Source organism: Metopolophium dirhodum, unplaced genomic scaffold (assembly GCF_019925205.1).
Source record: "Metopolophium dirhodum isolate CAU unplaced genomic scaffold, ASM1992520v1 scaffold17, whole genome shotgun sequence".
Lineage (NCBI taxonomy): Eukaryota > Metazoa > Arthropoda > Insecta > Hemiptera > Aphididae > Metopolophium > Metopolophium dirhodum.
This window is the reverse complement of record NW_026869904.1, coordinates 22,501-35,000: the sequence shown is the minus strand read 5'-3', so window position 1 is coordinate 35,000 and position 12,500 is coordinate 22,501. Positions and strand designations below refer to the sequence as shown.

The following is a 12,500-nucleotide window of genomic DNA, read 5'->3' as shown; positions in this document are numbered from 1 at the left end:
ATTTTTCATCGACGGGCGAGGCGCGGAGTCGCCCTTGGTGCGCGGCGGCGTCCCCGTGACCGGATCCGTGGACACTGTGCCCTTCATCGATTGCCGATTTTTGTCTGGTCGGCGTTCGACGGGTGCGAGGTGGACTAACGTAAAGAATTATTACGTCCCGCGGACTCGGAGTGCCGTACGCGGAAATATTTTTCATCGACGGGCGAGGCGCGGAGTCGCCCTTGGTGCGCGGCGGCGTCCCCGTGACCGGATCCGTGGACACTGTGCCCTTCATCGATTGCCGATTTTTGTCTGGTCGGCGTTCGACGGGTGCGAGGTGGACTAACGTAAAGAATTATTACGTCCCGCGGACTCGGAGTGCCGTACGCGGAAATATTTTTCATCGACGGGCGAGGCGCGGAGTCGCCCTTGGTGCGCGGCGGCGTCCCCGTGACCGGATCCGTGGACACTGTGCCCTTCATCGATTGCCGATTTTTGTCTGGTCGGCGTTCGACGGGTGCGAGGTGGACTAACGTAAAATATTAATACGGCAAGTGGATGTGGTTTACCGGTATTATTCGGTGCGGGCATTCGGCGAGCACGTCCCGCGGACTCGGAGTGCCGTACGCGGAAATATTTTTCCTCGACGGGCGAGGCGCGGAGTCGCCCTTGGTGCGCGGCGGCGTCCCCGTGACCGGATCCGTGGACACTGTGCCCTTCATCGATTGCCGATTTTTGTCTGGTCGGCGTTCGACGGGTGCGAGGTGGACTAACGTAAAGAATTATTACGTCCCGCGGACTCGGAGTGCCGTACGCGGAAATATTTTTCATCGACGGGCGAGGCGCGGAGTCGCCCTTGGTGCGCGGCGGCGTCCCCGTGACCGGATCCGTGGACACTGTGCCCTTCATCGATTGCCGATTTTTGTCTGGTCGGCGTTCGACGGGTGCGAGATGGACTAACGTAAAGAATTATTACGTCCCGCGGACTCGGAGTGCCGAACGCGGAAAAATTTTTCTTCGACGGGCGAGGCGCGGAGTCGCCCTTGGTGCGCGGCGGCGTCCCCGTGACCGGATCCGTGGACACTGTGCCCTTCATCGATTGCCGATTTTTGTCTGGTCGGCGTTCGACGGGTGCGAGGTGGACTAACGTAAAGAATTATTACGTCCCGCGGACTCGGAGTGCCGTACGCGGAAATATTTTTCCTCGACGGGCGAGGCGCGGAGTCGCCCTTGGTGCGCGGCGGCGTCCCCGTGACCGTGTCCGAACCACCGCGTGTGAAAATTCGATTTTTTTTTTTCACTCGACGTCCTCGGTTATTCGTCGGTGCCGGGGTGGTGCACATGACGGCAGCCCCGGCGATGTCCGTCGACACGATTTCGAATTCAACTTTTCGAACGTAGTTTTTCCGTGTGCAATAACTCGTTAACCGTTGGTTCGATCTCGACGTACCCGAGACGTGTTCACGTCGTACGTTCCGAGTACTATAGGACACCGGTGTCCGCGACATTTAAATCGGTAATCCTTTATCCGCGGCCGTACCGCTACGCACGGAGATAGACCGATATTTGATTTTCGCTTAACCGCTACGCACTGTGATTGACTGTATTCCGACGGCGGGGTCTCGGTCAACCGTTTTCACGGTTTGCCGGTGACATCGACCGTACCGTTCATCACGGGCAGACCGCAGAGTCGTTGTCCAGGGATATCCCCCTTTGCCGAAAACCTTTACCGCGTAGAATTTCTGCGCTGACCGCGACGTTACAGGGGTGATTACCGTCGCCGAGCTGCGCGCCCGCCGTACCGTCTCGTCGCACGGACCACCGTGTGTGAAAATTCGATTTTTTTTTTTCACTCGACGTCCTCGGTTATTCGTCGGTGCCGGGGTGGTGCACATGACGGCAGCCCCGGCGATGTCCGTCGACACGATTTCGAATTCAACTTTTCGAACGTAGTTTTTCCGTGTGCAATAACTCGTTAACCGTTGGTTCGATCTCGACGTACCCGAGACGTGTTCACGTCGTACGTTCCGAGTACTATAGGACACCGGTGTCCGCGACATTTAAATCGGTAATCCTTTATCCGCGGCCGTACCGCTACGCACGGATTTTGTGATTTTCGCCTAACCGCTACGCACGGTGATTGACGGATTTTCGATTCTCGGCTAACCGCTACGCACGGTGATGGCGAAGTTCCTTCGACTCGGGTGTACCACTACGCGTGAATACCCCCGTCGCACATTGTGAAACTCGAGATTTTGTAAATTTGTGAGCGACTCGGTCGTCGGCGTTCCGCCGGCGTCCGATCGCCAATCACGTACGACAGCAAAGCCACGGGCGACGCCGAAGCCGACGCGTCCATCGCCGCGCACCGGTCTGCCCCAGTCTTCGGAATGGTCAGCAATCCAGTGCCCTTCGATGGTATCCGTCCAAGTTTCGGCGACCGACCCATCTCGCACGCCGAGTGGCAAAACTCAACCGGCGTCGCAGGCCCGCCTTCCGGTGGGCCTCCGACGCGCAAATCGTTTTTTTCAAAAATCGATGACGACTCCCGTTACCGTTCCGCAAGTTACGAGCTCTCGACGCCAAAACATTCCCGCCGCGGCCGGCCATCGTCGCCGTGCCCGGCGGTCGCCGGGGCGAAGCCCCGGGACGACGGACTTCGCGTCGCGTCCCGGCTTCCCCCACGATCTCGGCTGGGGGCCGTTATAAACCTGGCGAGAGGCGCTAGCGCGGTAATTCTCCGTCCGCTGAAAACGGACGGCGTACGCGCTAACCCCGACTCTCGTCAACGCACGGGTCACGTCGCGTCGGGCGAGCGCTCGCTCTCCGCGTGTGTTCGGTCTACCGCACGCGACCGCCGCCGCAGTCGCCCCGCGTTCTGCGGGTGCTCAGTGCGGCGCTCGCGTCGACCGAAGCGCGCGGTTTACGGGCGCCCGTCCGCGCACGTATCCCACTCGAACCGCGGTCGGTCGTGCGCCGTGACCGTATACCGGTCACGGTCGTTTCGACCTTCCTCGGCGTCGGCTCGCCCACGGGCGGACCGGCGCTCGGACGCACGCGTCCCGAGACGAGTGTCCGCGTCGTCGTCGCCCCTTGGTCGGCGTCGCCGCGGGGATCCGTCACGGGACGCAGTTGTTGTAAAACCGAGATCCCTGGTTGATCCTGCCAGTAGTCATATGCTTGTCTCAAAGATTAAGCCATGCATGTCTCAGTGCAAGCCGCATTAAGGTGAAACCGCGAAAGGCTCATTAAATCAGTTGTGGTTCCTTAGATCGTACCCAAGTTACTTGGATAACTGTGGTAATTCTAGAGCTAATACATGCCGACAGAGTTCCGACCGTCGCGGCGCCCTCGGGCGTCGCTCGCGGGAGGAACGCTTTTATTAGATCAAAACCGGCCCGTCGCGGCGCGCTTCGTGCGCGTCCCGATCGCGGCCCGCGCAAAGACCTGGTGACTCTGAATAACTTCGAGCTGATCGCACGGTCTCCGTACCGGCGACGCATCTTTCAAATGTCTGCCTTATCAACTGTCGACGGTAGGTTCCATGCCTACCGTGGTGGTAACGGGTAACGGGGAATCAGGGTTCGATTCCGGAGAGGGAGCCTGAGAAACGGCTACCACATCCAAGGAAGGCAGCAGGCGCGCAAATTACCCACTCCCGGAACGGGGAGGTAGTGACGAAAAATAACGATACGGGACTCATCCGAGGCCCCGTAATCGGAATGAGAACACTTTAAAACCTTTAAACGAGGATCAATTGGAGGGCAAGTCTGGTGCCAGCAGCCGCGGTAATTCCAGCTCCAATAGCGTATATTAAAGTTGTTGCGGTTAAAAAGCTCGTAGTCGGATCTGTGTCTGGGCGGTGCCGGACCACCCTGGCGGTCCGTCGTGTCGCGGCCGGCCGTGTCGCGGGACCACGTGTCCCGTCGGCGCGGTCGTCGTCGCGCTCGTCAGCCGTCTCGGGGTGTTAGTTACCGGCACGTCGGCCGGACGTATTGTCGGCAGGCGGACACGTGTCTCGGGCTTCCGGCGCGCCGCGCGGCCACGCGTCGCGCGGCCGTCGGGGTTCGACGACGGCGGCCGCCTACTCCAATCTTGCTGCGCGGTGATCTTCACCGATTGCCGTCGGCGGGCCGACACGTTTACTTTGAACAAATTAGAGTGCTCAAAGCAGGCTCAAATCTGGCGGGGCGGCTTCACGGCCGTCTCGTCAAAAGGCCCTGAATACTGGTCGCATGGAATAATGGAACAAGACCTCGGTCCCGCGCATCTCCGCCCTTCGCGGGCGCGCGAAATCGCCCTCCGGGGCGTTTCCGTGCGCGGGCCGCCGGGCCGCGGGCGCCAGTCGCCCGCGCGTCCCGCCGGGCCGGTTTTCGGGACCGGAGGTAATGATCAACAGAGACGGGCGGGGGCATTCGTACCGAGACGTTAGAGGTGAAATTCTTGGATCGTCTCGAGACGAACTGACGCGAAAGCATTTGCCAAGTACGTTCTCGTATGATCAAGAACGAAAGTTAGAGGTTCGAAGGCGATCAGATACCGCCCTAGTTCTAACTGTAAACGATGCCAGCTAGCGATCCGCCGGCGTTTCATTAACGACCCGGCGGGCAGCTTCCGGGAAACCGAAGCTTTTCGGTTCCGGGGGAAGTATGATTGCAAAGTTGAAACTTAAAGGAATTGACGGAAGGGCACCACCAGGAGTGGAGCCTGCGGCTTAATTTGACTCAACACGGGAAACCTCACCAGGCCCGGACACCGGAAAGATTGACAGATTGAGAGCTCTTTCTTGATTCGGTGGGTGGTGGTGCATGGCCGTTCTTAGTTGGTGGAGCGATCTGTCTGGTTAATTCCGATAACGAACGAGACTCTGTCCTGCTAACTAGGCGGGTAACCCCGGGTCGGCGTGTGCGCGGCGCGGGCGGTTTCGGCCGTTCGTGTTCGCGTACCCGTCGGCTCGGCCCGGTATCCCCGAACGCGTTCGCCCGTCGTCCACGGCGGTCGTCGAGCGCGGCCGCGCCATCCGCGTCCCGGCGTGCGGCGGGCGTGTGTCGGCCGGGGGGCAACCTCCGGTCGGCGCGCGTCCGTCGTGCGTCGGGCTCCGTGGTGAAGCGCGCCGTGTTCGCGGCCGTCGCCGGCGGATCACGATACGTTACTAGGGCTACCGCCGGCTCCCAGGAGCTTAAACTCTTCTTAGAGGGACAGGCGGCGGACGAAAATAGCCGCACGAGACTGAGCGATAACAGGTCTGTGATGCCCTTAGATGTTCTGGGCCGCACGCGCGCTACACTGAAGGAATCAGCGTGTGTTAACATTCCTGGGCCGACAGGCTTCCGGGTAACCCGCTGAACCTCCTTCGTGCTTAGGGATCGTGGCTTGCAATTTTTCCACGTGAACGAGGAATTCCCAGTAAGCGCGAGTCATCAGCTCGCGTTGATTACGTCCCTGCCCTTTGTACACACCGCCCGTCGCTACTACCGATTGAACGGTCGCATTGAGGTCTTCGGAGTGGACGCGCGTTATTCGGCCCCCTCGGGGGCTGGGTCGTCGCGCGATCGCGAAGATGACCGAAATCGGCCGTTTAGAGGAAGTAAAAGTCGTAACAAGGTTTCCGTAGGTGAACCTGCGGAAGGATCATTAGAGACGGGCCCGCGGTACCGGCAGCACTTGCCGGTCTCGCGCGCGCCTAATCCGACCCCGTGGCCGCGTGCGCTCGCGACTAGCTCGCCGACCGCCCGCGCGCCGCGACCCCCGACCGAGCGTCGACCGAAAGATGGTTAACGTCGAAAGACCATACGGGCCCCGCCGTGCGTCCGCGCACGGCGCGTGGCCGGTAGAAGTTTCGTCGACAAAAAAAAACACCCGACCCCGAACAGCGGATCACTTGGCTCGTGGATCGATGAAGACCGCAGCTATCTGCGCGTCGTCGTGTAATCCGCAGGTTATACGAACATCGACCAGTCGAACGCACATTGCGGCCTCGGTGACCCGCGGGTCCCGGGCCACGCCTGTCTGAGGGTCGTATACCGGATACTCGGCCAGACCGATGCGCCGCCGGCAGGCGTCCGACGGCGGCGGCAGTCCTCCCGGGGACTGTCCGCCCGCCCGTCGGCCGCTCCGGTGGTGCGAGATTGGCGGTTCGACCGTGGAAAACCGCGCTCGCGCGGCCGCCTCCGGTCGTCCGCCCAAGTTGTGACGGCAAACAGTCACGGGTTCTCGCGTCGTCAAACGGCACGTCCCCGTCCGCCCGCCGCGCGAGAGCGCGGCCGGGTCGGCTGAGAGTCCACGGACCTCTCCGGCTTCCGAGACGCGGACGCGGACGGTCACCGTACGGGCGGAGCGCGGACCGCAGGCTGCCGTGTAATTTAAAAAAAAAAAAAACCGATACGTTCCGACCTCAGATCAGGCGGGACTACCCGCCGGATTTAAGCATATTAATAAGCGGAGGAAAAGAAAACAACCGTGATTCCCTTAGTAGCGGCGAGCGAACAGGGAAAAGCCCATCGCCGAATCCCGCCGCGCACTTTTGTGTCGCGGCACCTATGGGAGTTGTGGCGTACGGGCCGGCCTCGTTGCCGGGGCGCACGTGACGGTCCAAGTCTCCCTTGAACGGGGCCATGGCCCGCAGATGGTGCCAGGCCAGTAGAGGCCGTCACAGCGTTCCGGGATCGGACCGCGCCTTCGAGTCGGGTTGCTTGAGAGTGCAGCCCGAAGTTGGTGGTAAACTCCATCTAAGGCTAAATACGGCCACGAGACCGATAGTTTACAAGTACCGTGAGGGAAAGTTGAAAAGAACTTTGAAGAGAGAGTTCATAAGAACGTGAAACTGTTCGGGTGTAAACGGACAGAGCCCGCGAGTCCCCGCCGGGCGAATTCACGGTCGGTCTAACCGCCGGCCGGATCTTTCGCTCGGTTAGCGGACGTCGCGACCCGTTGGGCGCCGGCCGAAGGGCTTGGGTGGCGTTCGTCGCGGCGGTTGCGTTTCGGCGTGACCGTTCGCGCCGAACCCTGGTGCTCCTGGTCGGCTCGCCCGACGGCAAGAACCGTCGACGCGGCCCCGTCGCAGGCGGGGTCCCGTCGGTCGGCGACGATTTCGGGCTACTTTCCGACCCGTCTTGAAACACGGACCAAGGAGTCTAACGTGTGCGCGAGTCAACGGTGATCTTACGAAAAACCACGTTTGGCGCAATGAAAGTGAACCGTTTACGGTGCGGACGATGGCCTAGCGACCGAACCCACCGGCGTTCAAAGTCGCGCTGGTCCGCAGTCCGGGGGCGTCTTCGCCAGGTCGGCTTCGGCCGTCCGAGGGCGCACCCTTAGCGCACACGTTGGTACCCGAAAGATGGTGAACTATTCCTGGCCAGGATGAAGTCAGGGGAAACCCTGATGGAGGTCCGCAGCGATTCTGACGTGCAAATCGATCGTCTGAGCTGGGTATAGGGGCGAAAGACTAATCGAACCATCTAGTAGCTGGTTCCATCCGAAGTTTCCCTCAGGATAGCTGGCGCCGATGTGTCCCGCCCGTTCGCGGGCGTACGGACGCCGGTGGGACTCCGCGCTGTACGGCGCGGTAACAACACGCTCGTAACACGGAGGATGTCTCATACGGTAAAGCGAATGATTAGAGGACATTGGGGCCGAAACGACCTCAACCTATTCTCAAACTATAAATGGGTGAGATCGCCGGCTTTACCTGGTACACCGCGTGAACCGCGTGCGAAGCCGGCGACGGAACCCTAGGCGCTTAGTGGGCCATTTTTGGTAAGCAGAACTGGCGCTGCGGGATGAACCGAACGCCGAGTTAAGGCGCCGAAATCGACGCGTATTCAGAGACCATGAAAGGCGTTGGTTGCTGATGACAGCAGGACGGTGGCCATGGAAGTCGGAATCCGCTAAGGAGTGTGTAACAACTCACCTGCCGAAGCAACTAGCTCTGAAAATGGATGGCGCTGGAGCGTCGTGCCTATACTCGGCCGTCGACGGCATAGTGGGGCCGGTCGTCGCTCGCGGCGGTCGGTCCCGGCAAGCCTCGACGAGTAGGATGGCGCGGCGGTGTGCGTCGAAGGGCAGGTCGCGAGACCGCCTGGAGCCGCCGTCGGTGCAGATCTTGGTGGTAGTAGCAAATACTCGAGAGGGGCCCTCGGGGGCTGCCGTGGAGAAGGGTTTCTTGTGAACAGCCGTTGTCCAAGAGTCAGTCGATCCTAAGCCCGGGGAGAGATCCTCGTACCACGGGCGAAGGCGTTTTCGAATCGCCCTTGGGGCGAGAGGGAATCCGGTTCGTATTCCGGAACCCGACGCGGAACCGCTCCCTAGTGTTCGGGGCTCTTTTGTCTCGTCTGGGTAACCAGAATGAACTCGAAGAAGCCGCCGGGGGATCTGGGTAGAGTTCTCTTTTCTCTGTGAGCGTTGTACGTCCCTGGAATCCTCTAGCCGGGCGATAGGGACGCGAGCGCGAAGAGCACCGCTCGTTGCGGCGGTGTCCGTGATCCCCACGCGGACCTTGAAAATTCGAGAGAGGGCCACGCGGAGTCTTCGCGTCGGTTCGTACCGATATCCGCAGCAGGTCTCCGAGGTGAGCAGCCTCTAGCCGCATAGAATAATGTAGGTAAGGGAAGTCGGCAAAACCGATCCGTAACTTCGGGATAAGGATTGGCTCTGAGGAGCGTGGCTGTCGGGTTCGGGTCGTCGTAGAAGCGTAGGCGGTTTTGGCGACACCCCGGCCGTCGCCCGCGCGCCCGGTCTTCGGACCGGGAGCCTCGAGGCGGCCGCGGGCCCGTCGCCGTCCGCCGACCGTGGAACCACCGAGCTTCGGTCGCTGGCCGCGTCGCGGCCGGCCGATCGCCTTGGTGTCGGTTCGCCGTCACCGGGCGGTCCGGCCGCCGCGGCGTCGGTCGCGTAGCCGGATCGACAGCCATGTAACGGTCAACTCAGAACTGGCACGGACCAGGGGAATCCGACTGTCTAATTAAAACAAAGCATCGCGATGGCCCGGGACGGGTGTTGACGCGATGTGATTTCTGCCCAGTGCTCTGAATGTCAACGTGAAGAAATTCAAGCAAGCGCGGGTAAACGGCAGGAGTAACTATGACTCTTTTAAGGTAGCCAAATGCCTCGTCATCTAATTAGTAAAGACCTTTGGTATTTCATCCTTTCCTCAAAAGGCAAGGAATATTGGTAGGGACCTGGACGCGCTCCTTCTGGCAGAGAAGGAGAAGCGAAAGATTTCGGCGGCCGCTCTGCGGACAATCTTGGAGATCAGGGAAAGGTATGAGGCCTTGCTCGATGAGGCCTATAGGCAGAACACGGTTCTGCAAGGTAGGGTCGAGGAGGCGAGGCGGTCTCAGTCGAGACCTGAGGTGCGCGAGGTTGTGGTGGAGAGGACGGTTGCGCCATCTCCGCCCAAGAAGAAGAAGAAGGTCGAGGACAAGGCCAAGGCCAAGTCTGCGGCTGCTAAGGAGAAGGTGAAGGGAAAGGTAAAGGAGCAGCCGTTTGTGGAGGTTGTGAGCAGGAAGAGCAAAAGGAAAAAGAAGAAGAAGAAGAAGAATGAGGAGAAGCCCAAGGAGCAGCCGAGAGTGGCCATCACCACCTCCAAGAAGGTGGCTAAGGCCATCGAGAGGGAGAAGGCGAGGGCTCCGGCCCGCGCCTTCGTCGTCTCGGTGGGGGCTGCTGGGGCCAGTGAGGCCAAGAAACAGCTCTGGGCCGATCTGGTCAAGGGGGTGGCGGTGCCCAAGCTTGGCGGCTCTGCGAAGCTCCCGAGAGGAGATCTGGTGGTTAGGCCGGCTGACGAGGCCACGTATGCGGCCTTGAAGGCCATGGAAAAAGACGGTAAGGGTGTGAGAGAGGAGAGTGCGAGATGGCCGACCGTACTAGTGTATGACGTGGATAGGGAAATTCCTAAGGAGAAGCTCGCGGGCCAGATCGTGGATCAGAACCCGGAGCTTGGTCTGGACAAGGAGGCCGTGGTCCCCCTCTTCATGAAGGGGCCCAAGACGGACGAGCTTGTTTGGTGGGTCTGCTCGGTTAGACCAAGCGCCTTCAAGACTCTGGTAGGAAAGAGTCTTTTCATCGGGTTGGCCAAGTGCAAGGTCAAGGAGTACGTTGACGTAGTCAGGTGCTTCAAGTGCCAGCACTTCGGTCACAGGGCTCTGAAGTGTGTGCAGACGGTGGACACTTGCGGGCGCTGCGCGGTCAAGGGCCATAGGGCCAAGGACTGCAAGAGCGTGCCGGTCAAGTGCGCCAACTGTGGCCTGGCTGCTCAGTCGGGGCACAGCGGTTGTGTGGCTCTTCACAAGGCGACCATCACGGTTGCCCGTAGGACAGATTTCGGCTCAAAATGATCTCTTCGACCTACTGTGTAGTCCAACTGAACATGAACGGGAATCATCTCGTCTCAGATCAGATACTGGACTACAGCAGGGCTAACGGGGTTGAGGTGCTTCTGCTTCAGGAAGTGCTGACCTCGGGAGACAAGTTGCTAGGTTTTGACTACCGCGCCACGAAAGTGGTTCTCAGCAGTAGGGACGGTAGTGCAGGGGCTGCCATAGTTGTCCTAAATCAGGACATCGAGGTGGTAGCCCTGCAGGGGCTCAGCGATAGGTTCTGCGCCGTGGCCAGTCTCAGGAAGAGACATGGACAGGCGGTCGTGTTCGTGTCAGCTTACTTCAAGTACAGCATCCCGACACGCATCTTTACGGACAGGCTAGGTGATATTCTTGATAGGGTCAACCAAGACGTCGTGATAGGGGCCGACGTGAACGCGCACTCGCCGCAATGGTTCAGTCGGCCGGGCAACAACTCGGGTTCAGCCCGGGGGACCCACGTCGAATCCCTGATCGCGGCGAAACACTTGACGGTGCACAACCAGCCTGGCCACCTCGACACGTACGAGAGGCCGGGTATGGGGGCATCGAACATAGATGTTACGCTGACGAGAGGGGGTTCACTGACGAACTCAGTCTCTGAATGGGAAGTGCTCGATGTCACCGACAGCGACCACAGGACCATCAGATTCAAGATCCGCGTCGGATCAGGGTCGGAGGGACCTGCGGTAGGGAAAAGTCGATTCAATGTTAGGAAAGCCGACTGGGATAGGTTTAGGTGGGTTCTGGCCCAGAAAGTTCTTGGTGAACATGAGACCATGGTGGGCGGTTGCGGACAGGTAGCGGAGTCTCTTACGCGTGCTCTCGGGCATGCCATGGAGGCCTCCATGCCCCGCTCCCGTAAATCCGTCAGGATGAAACCGCCATGGTGGGACGCCGGACTCGAAGAGTCCAAAAGGCGCCTCAATAACTTCAGACGCACCATGGACTATAAAGTCTCGGATAGGGACCAATTCAGAGTGCTCAGGAACGAGCACCTGAAAAAGATTAGGAAGGCCAAGATGGAGTCGTGGAGGAAGTTCGCTACCTCCAGCAACTCGGACATCTGGGGCCCGGTCTATCGTTGGGCTAGGAATGGATCTTCTAAGAGTAGGGTACCAAACGCTGTGCTTCGAGAAGACGGAACCTTCACGGTGACGGCTTTGGAGACGGCCGAGTGTCTGTTGGAGAGCCTAATCCCTAGGGACAGGGCTGCTCCTATCTTTGAGGCTGAGAGAGTAGGAAGAGTGAGACCAGAGGTCACGGAGGCCGAGGTTAAGGCGGCTGTCTGGAGGATGGCCCCTAACAAAGCTCCGGGACTGGATGGGATCACCGCTGGGGTACTCAGGAAGGCGTGGGGCGTCATCGGCTTGCCGCTGACCAACGTCCTGAGAGAGTGCCTCAGGAAGTCGGAATTTCCGGACTGTTGGAAGACAGCAGAGGTGGTGATCATCAGGAAGGGAGAGGACAGAGACCCGAGTCTTCCTAAGTCATATAGACCAGTCAGCCTGCTTTCGGCACCGTCAAAAGTGCTGGAACGGCTGGTGGTGGACAGGCTTGAGGAGGAAACGGGGGGCGCTCTTTCAGCAGAGCAACATGGTTTCAGGGTCGGTAAGTCCACAATCAGCGCGATCAAGTCGTGTCTGGATTGGGTGGACAACAGTGAGGAGATGGTGGTAGGAGTCTTTCTGGATATCTCAGGAGCCTTCGACAACCTGAGATGGAACGTTCTGATTAGGGACATGATGGATCTGGGGGCATCCGATGCAACTAGATCTATCATACAGAGCTATCTGACGGGCAGAAGGGCGGTGCTCTCGGTGGAGGGAGCGACAGCATTCGCGGATCTCACCAGAGGCTGCCCTCAAGGCTCACAGTTAGGGCCAAGTCTTTGGAATTTATCTATGGATAGGGCGTTGGTCACCAACACGGACGATAGGGTCAAACTGGTCGCGTACGCGGATGACCTGGCGGTTCTTATCGCGGGCTCCGATCTCGAAGAAATTCAGGGGAAAGCGAGAGCGACGCTCGGCGCCTTGCGCGAGTGGGCGAGCCGAAGAGGTCTAACCTTCTCGGCAAGCAAGTCTCAAGCGATCCCCCTGAAAGGAGGGCTGCGGCCGGGGTTCACTGTTCCCTTCGGGACAGAGGACATCGTGGCTGTGAGTT

General features: G+C 59.8%; 1 non-coding gene and 1 pseudogene across 1 annotated transcript; both read left to right on the top strand.

Annotated features, from left to right (window-relative positions):
* Window positions 1–5,840: 5,840 nt before the first annotated feature.
* Window positions 5,841–5,998, top strand: LOC132953351 (5.8S ribosomal RNA). Its single transcript, XR_009665593.1, has one exon. It is a non-coding gene; the product is annotated as a 5.8S ribosomal RNA (ribosomal RNA).
* A 370-nt stretch (window positions 5,999–6,368) lies between these two features.
* LOC132953350 (large subunit ribosomal RNA) overlaps window positions 6,369–12,500 on the top strand; it is an 8,934-nt pseudogene continuing 2,802 nt past the window's right edge.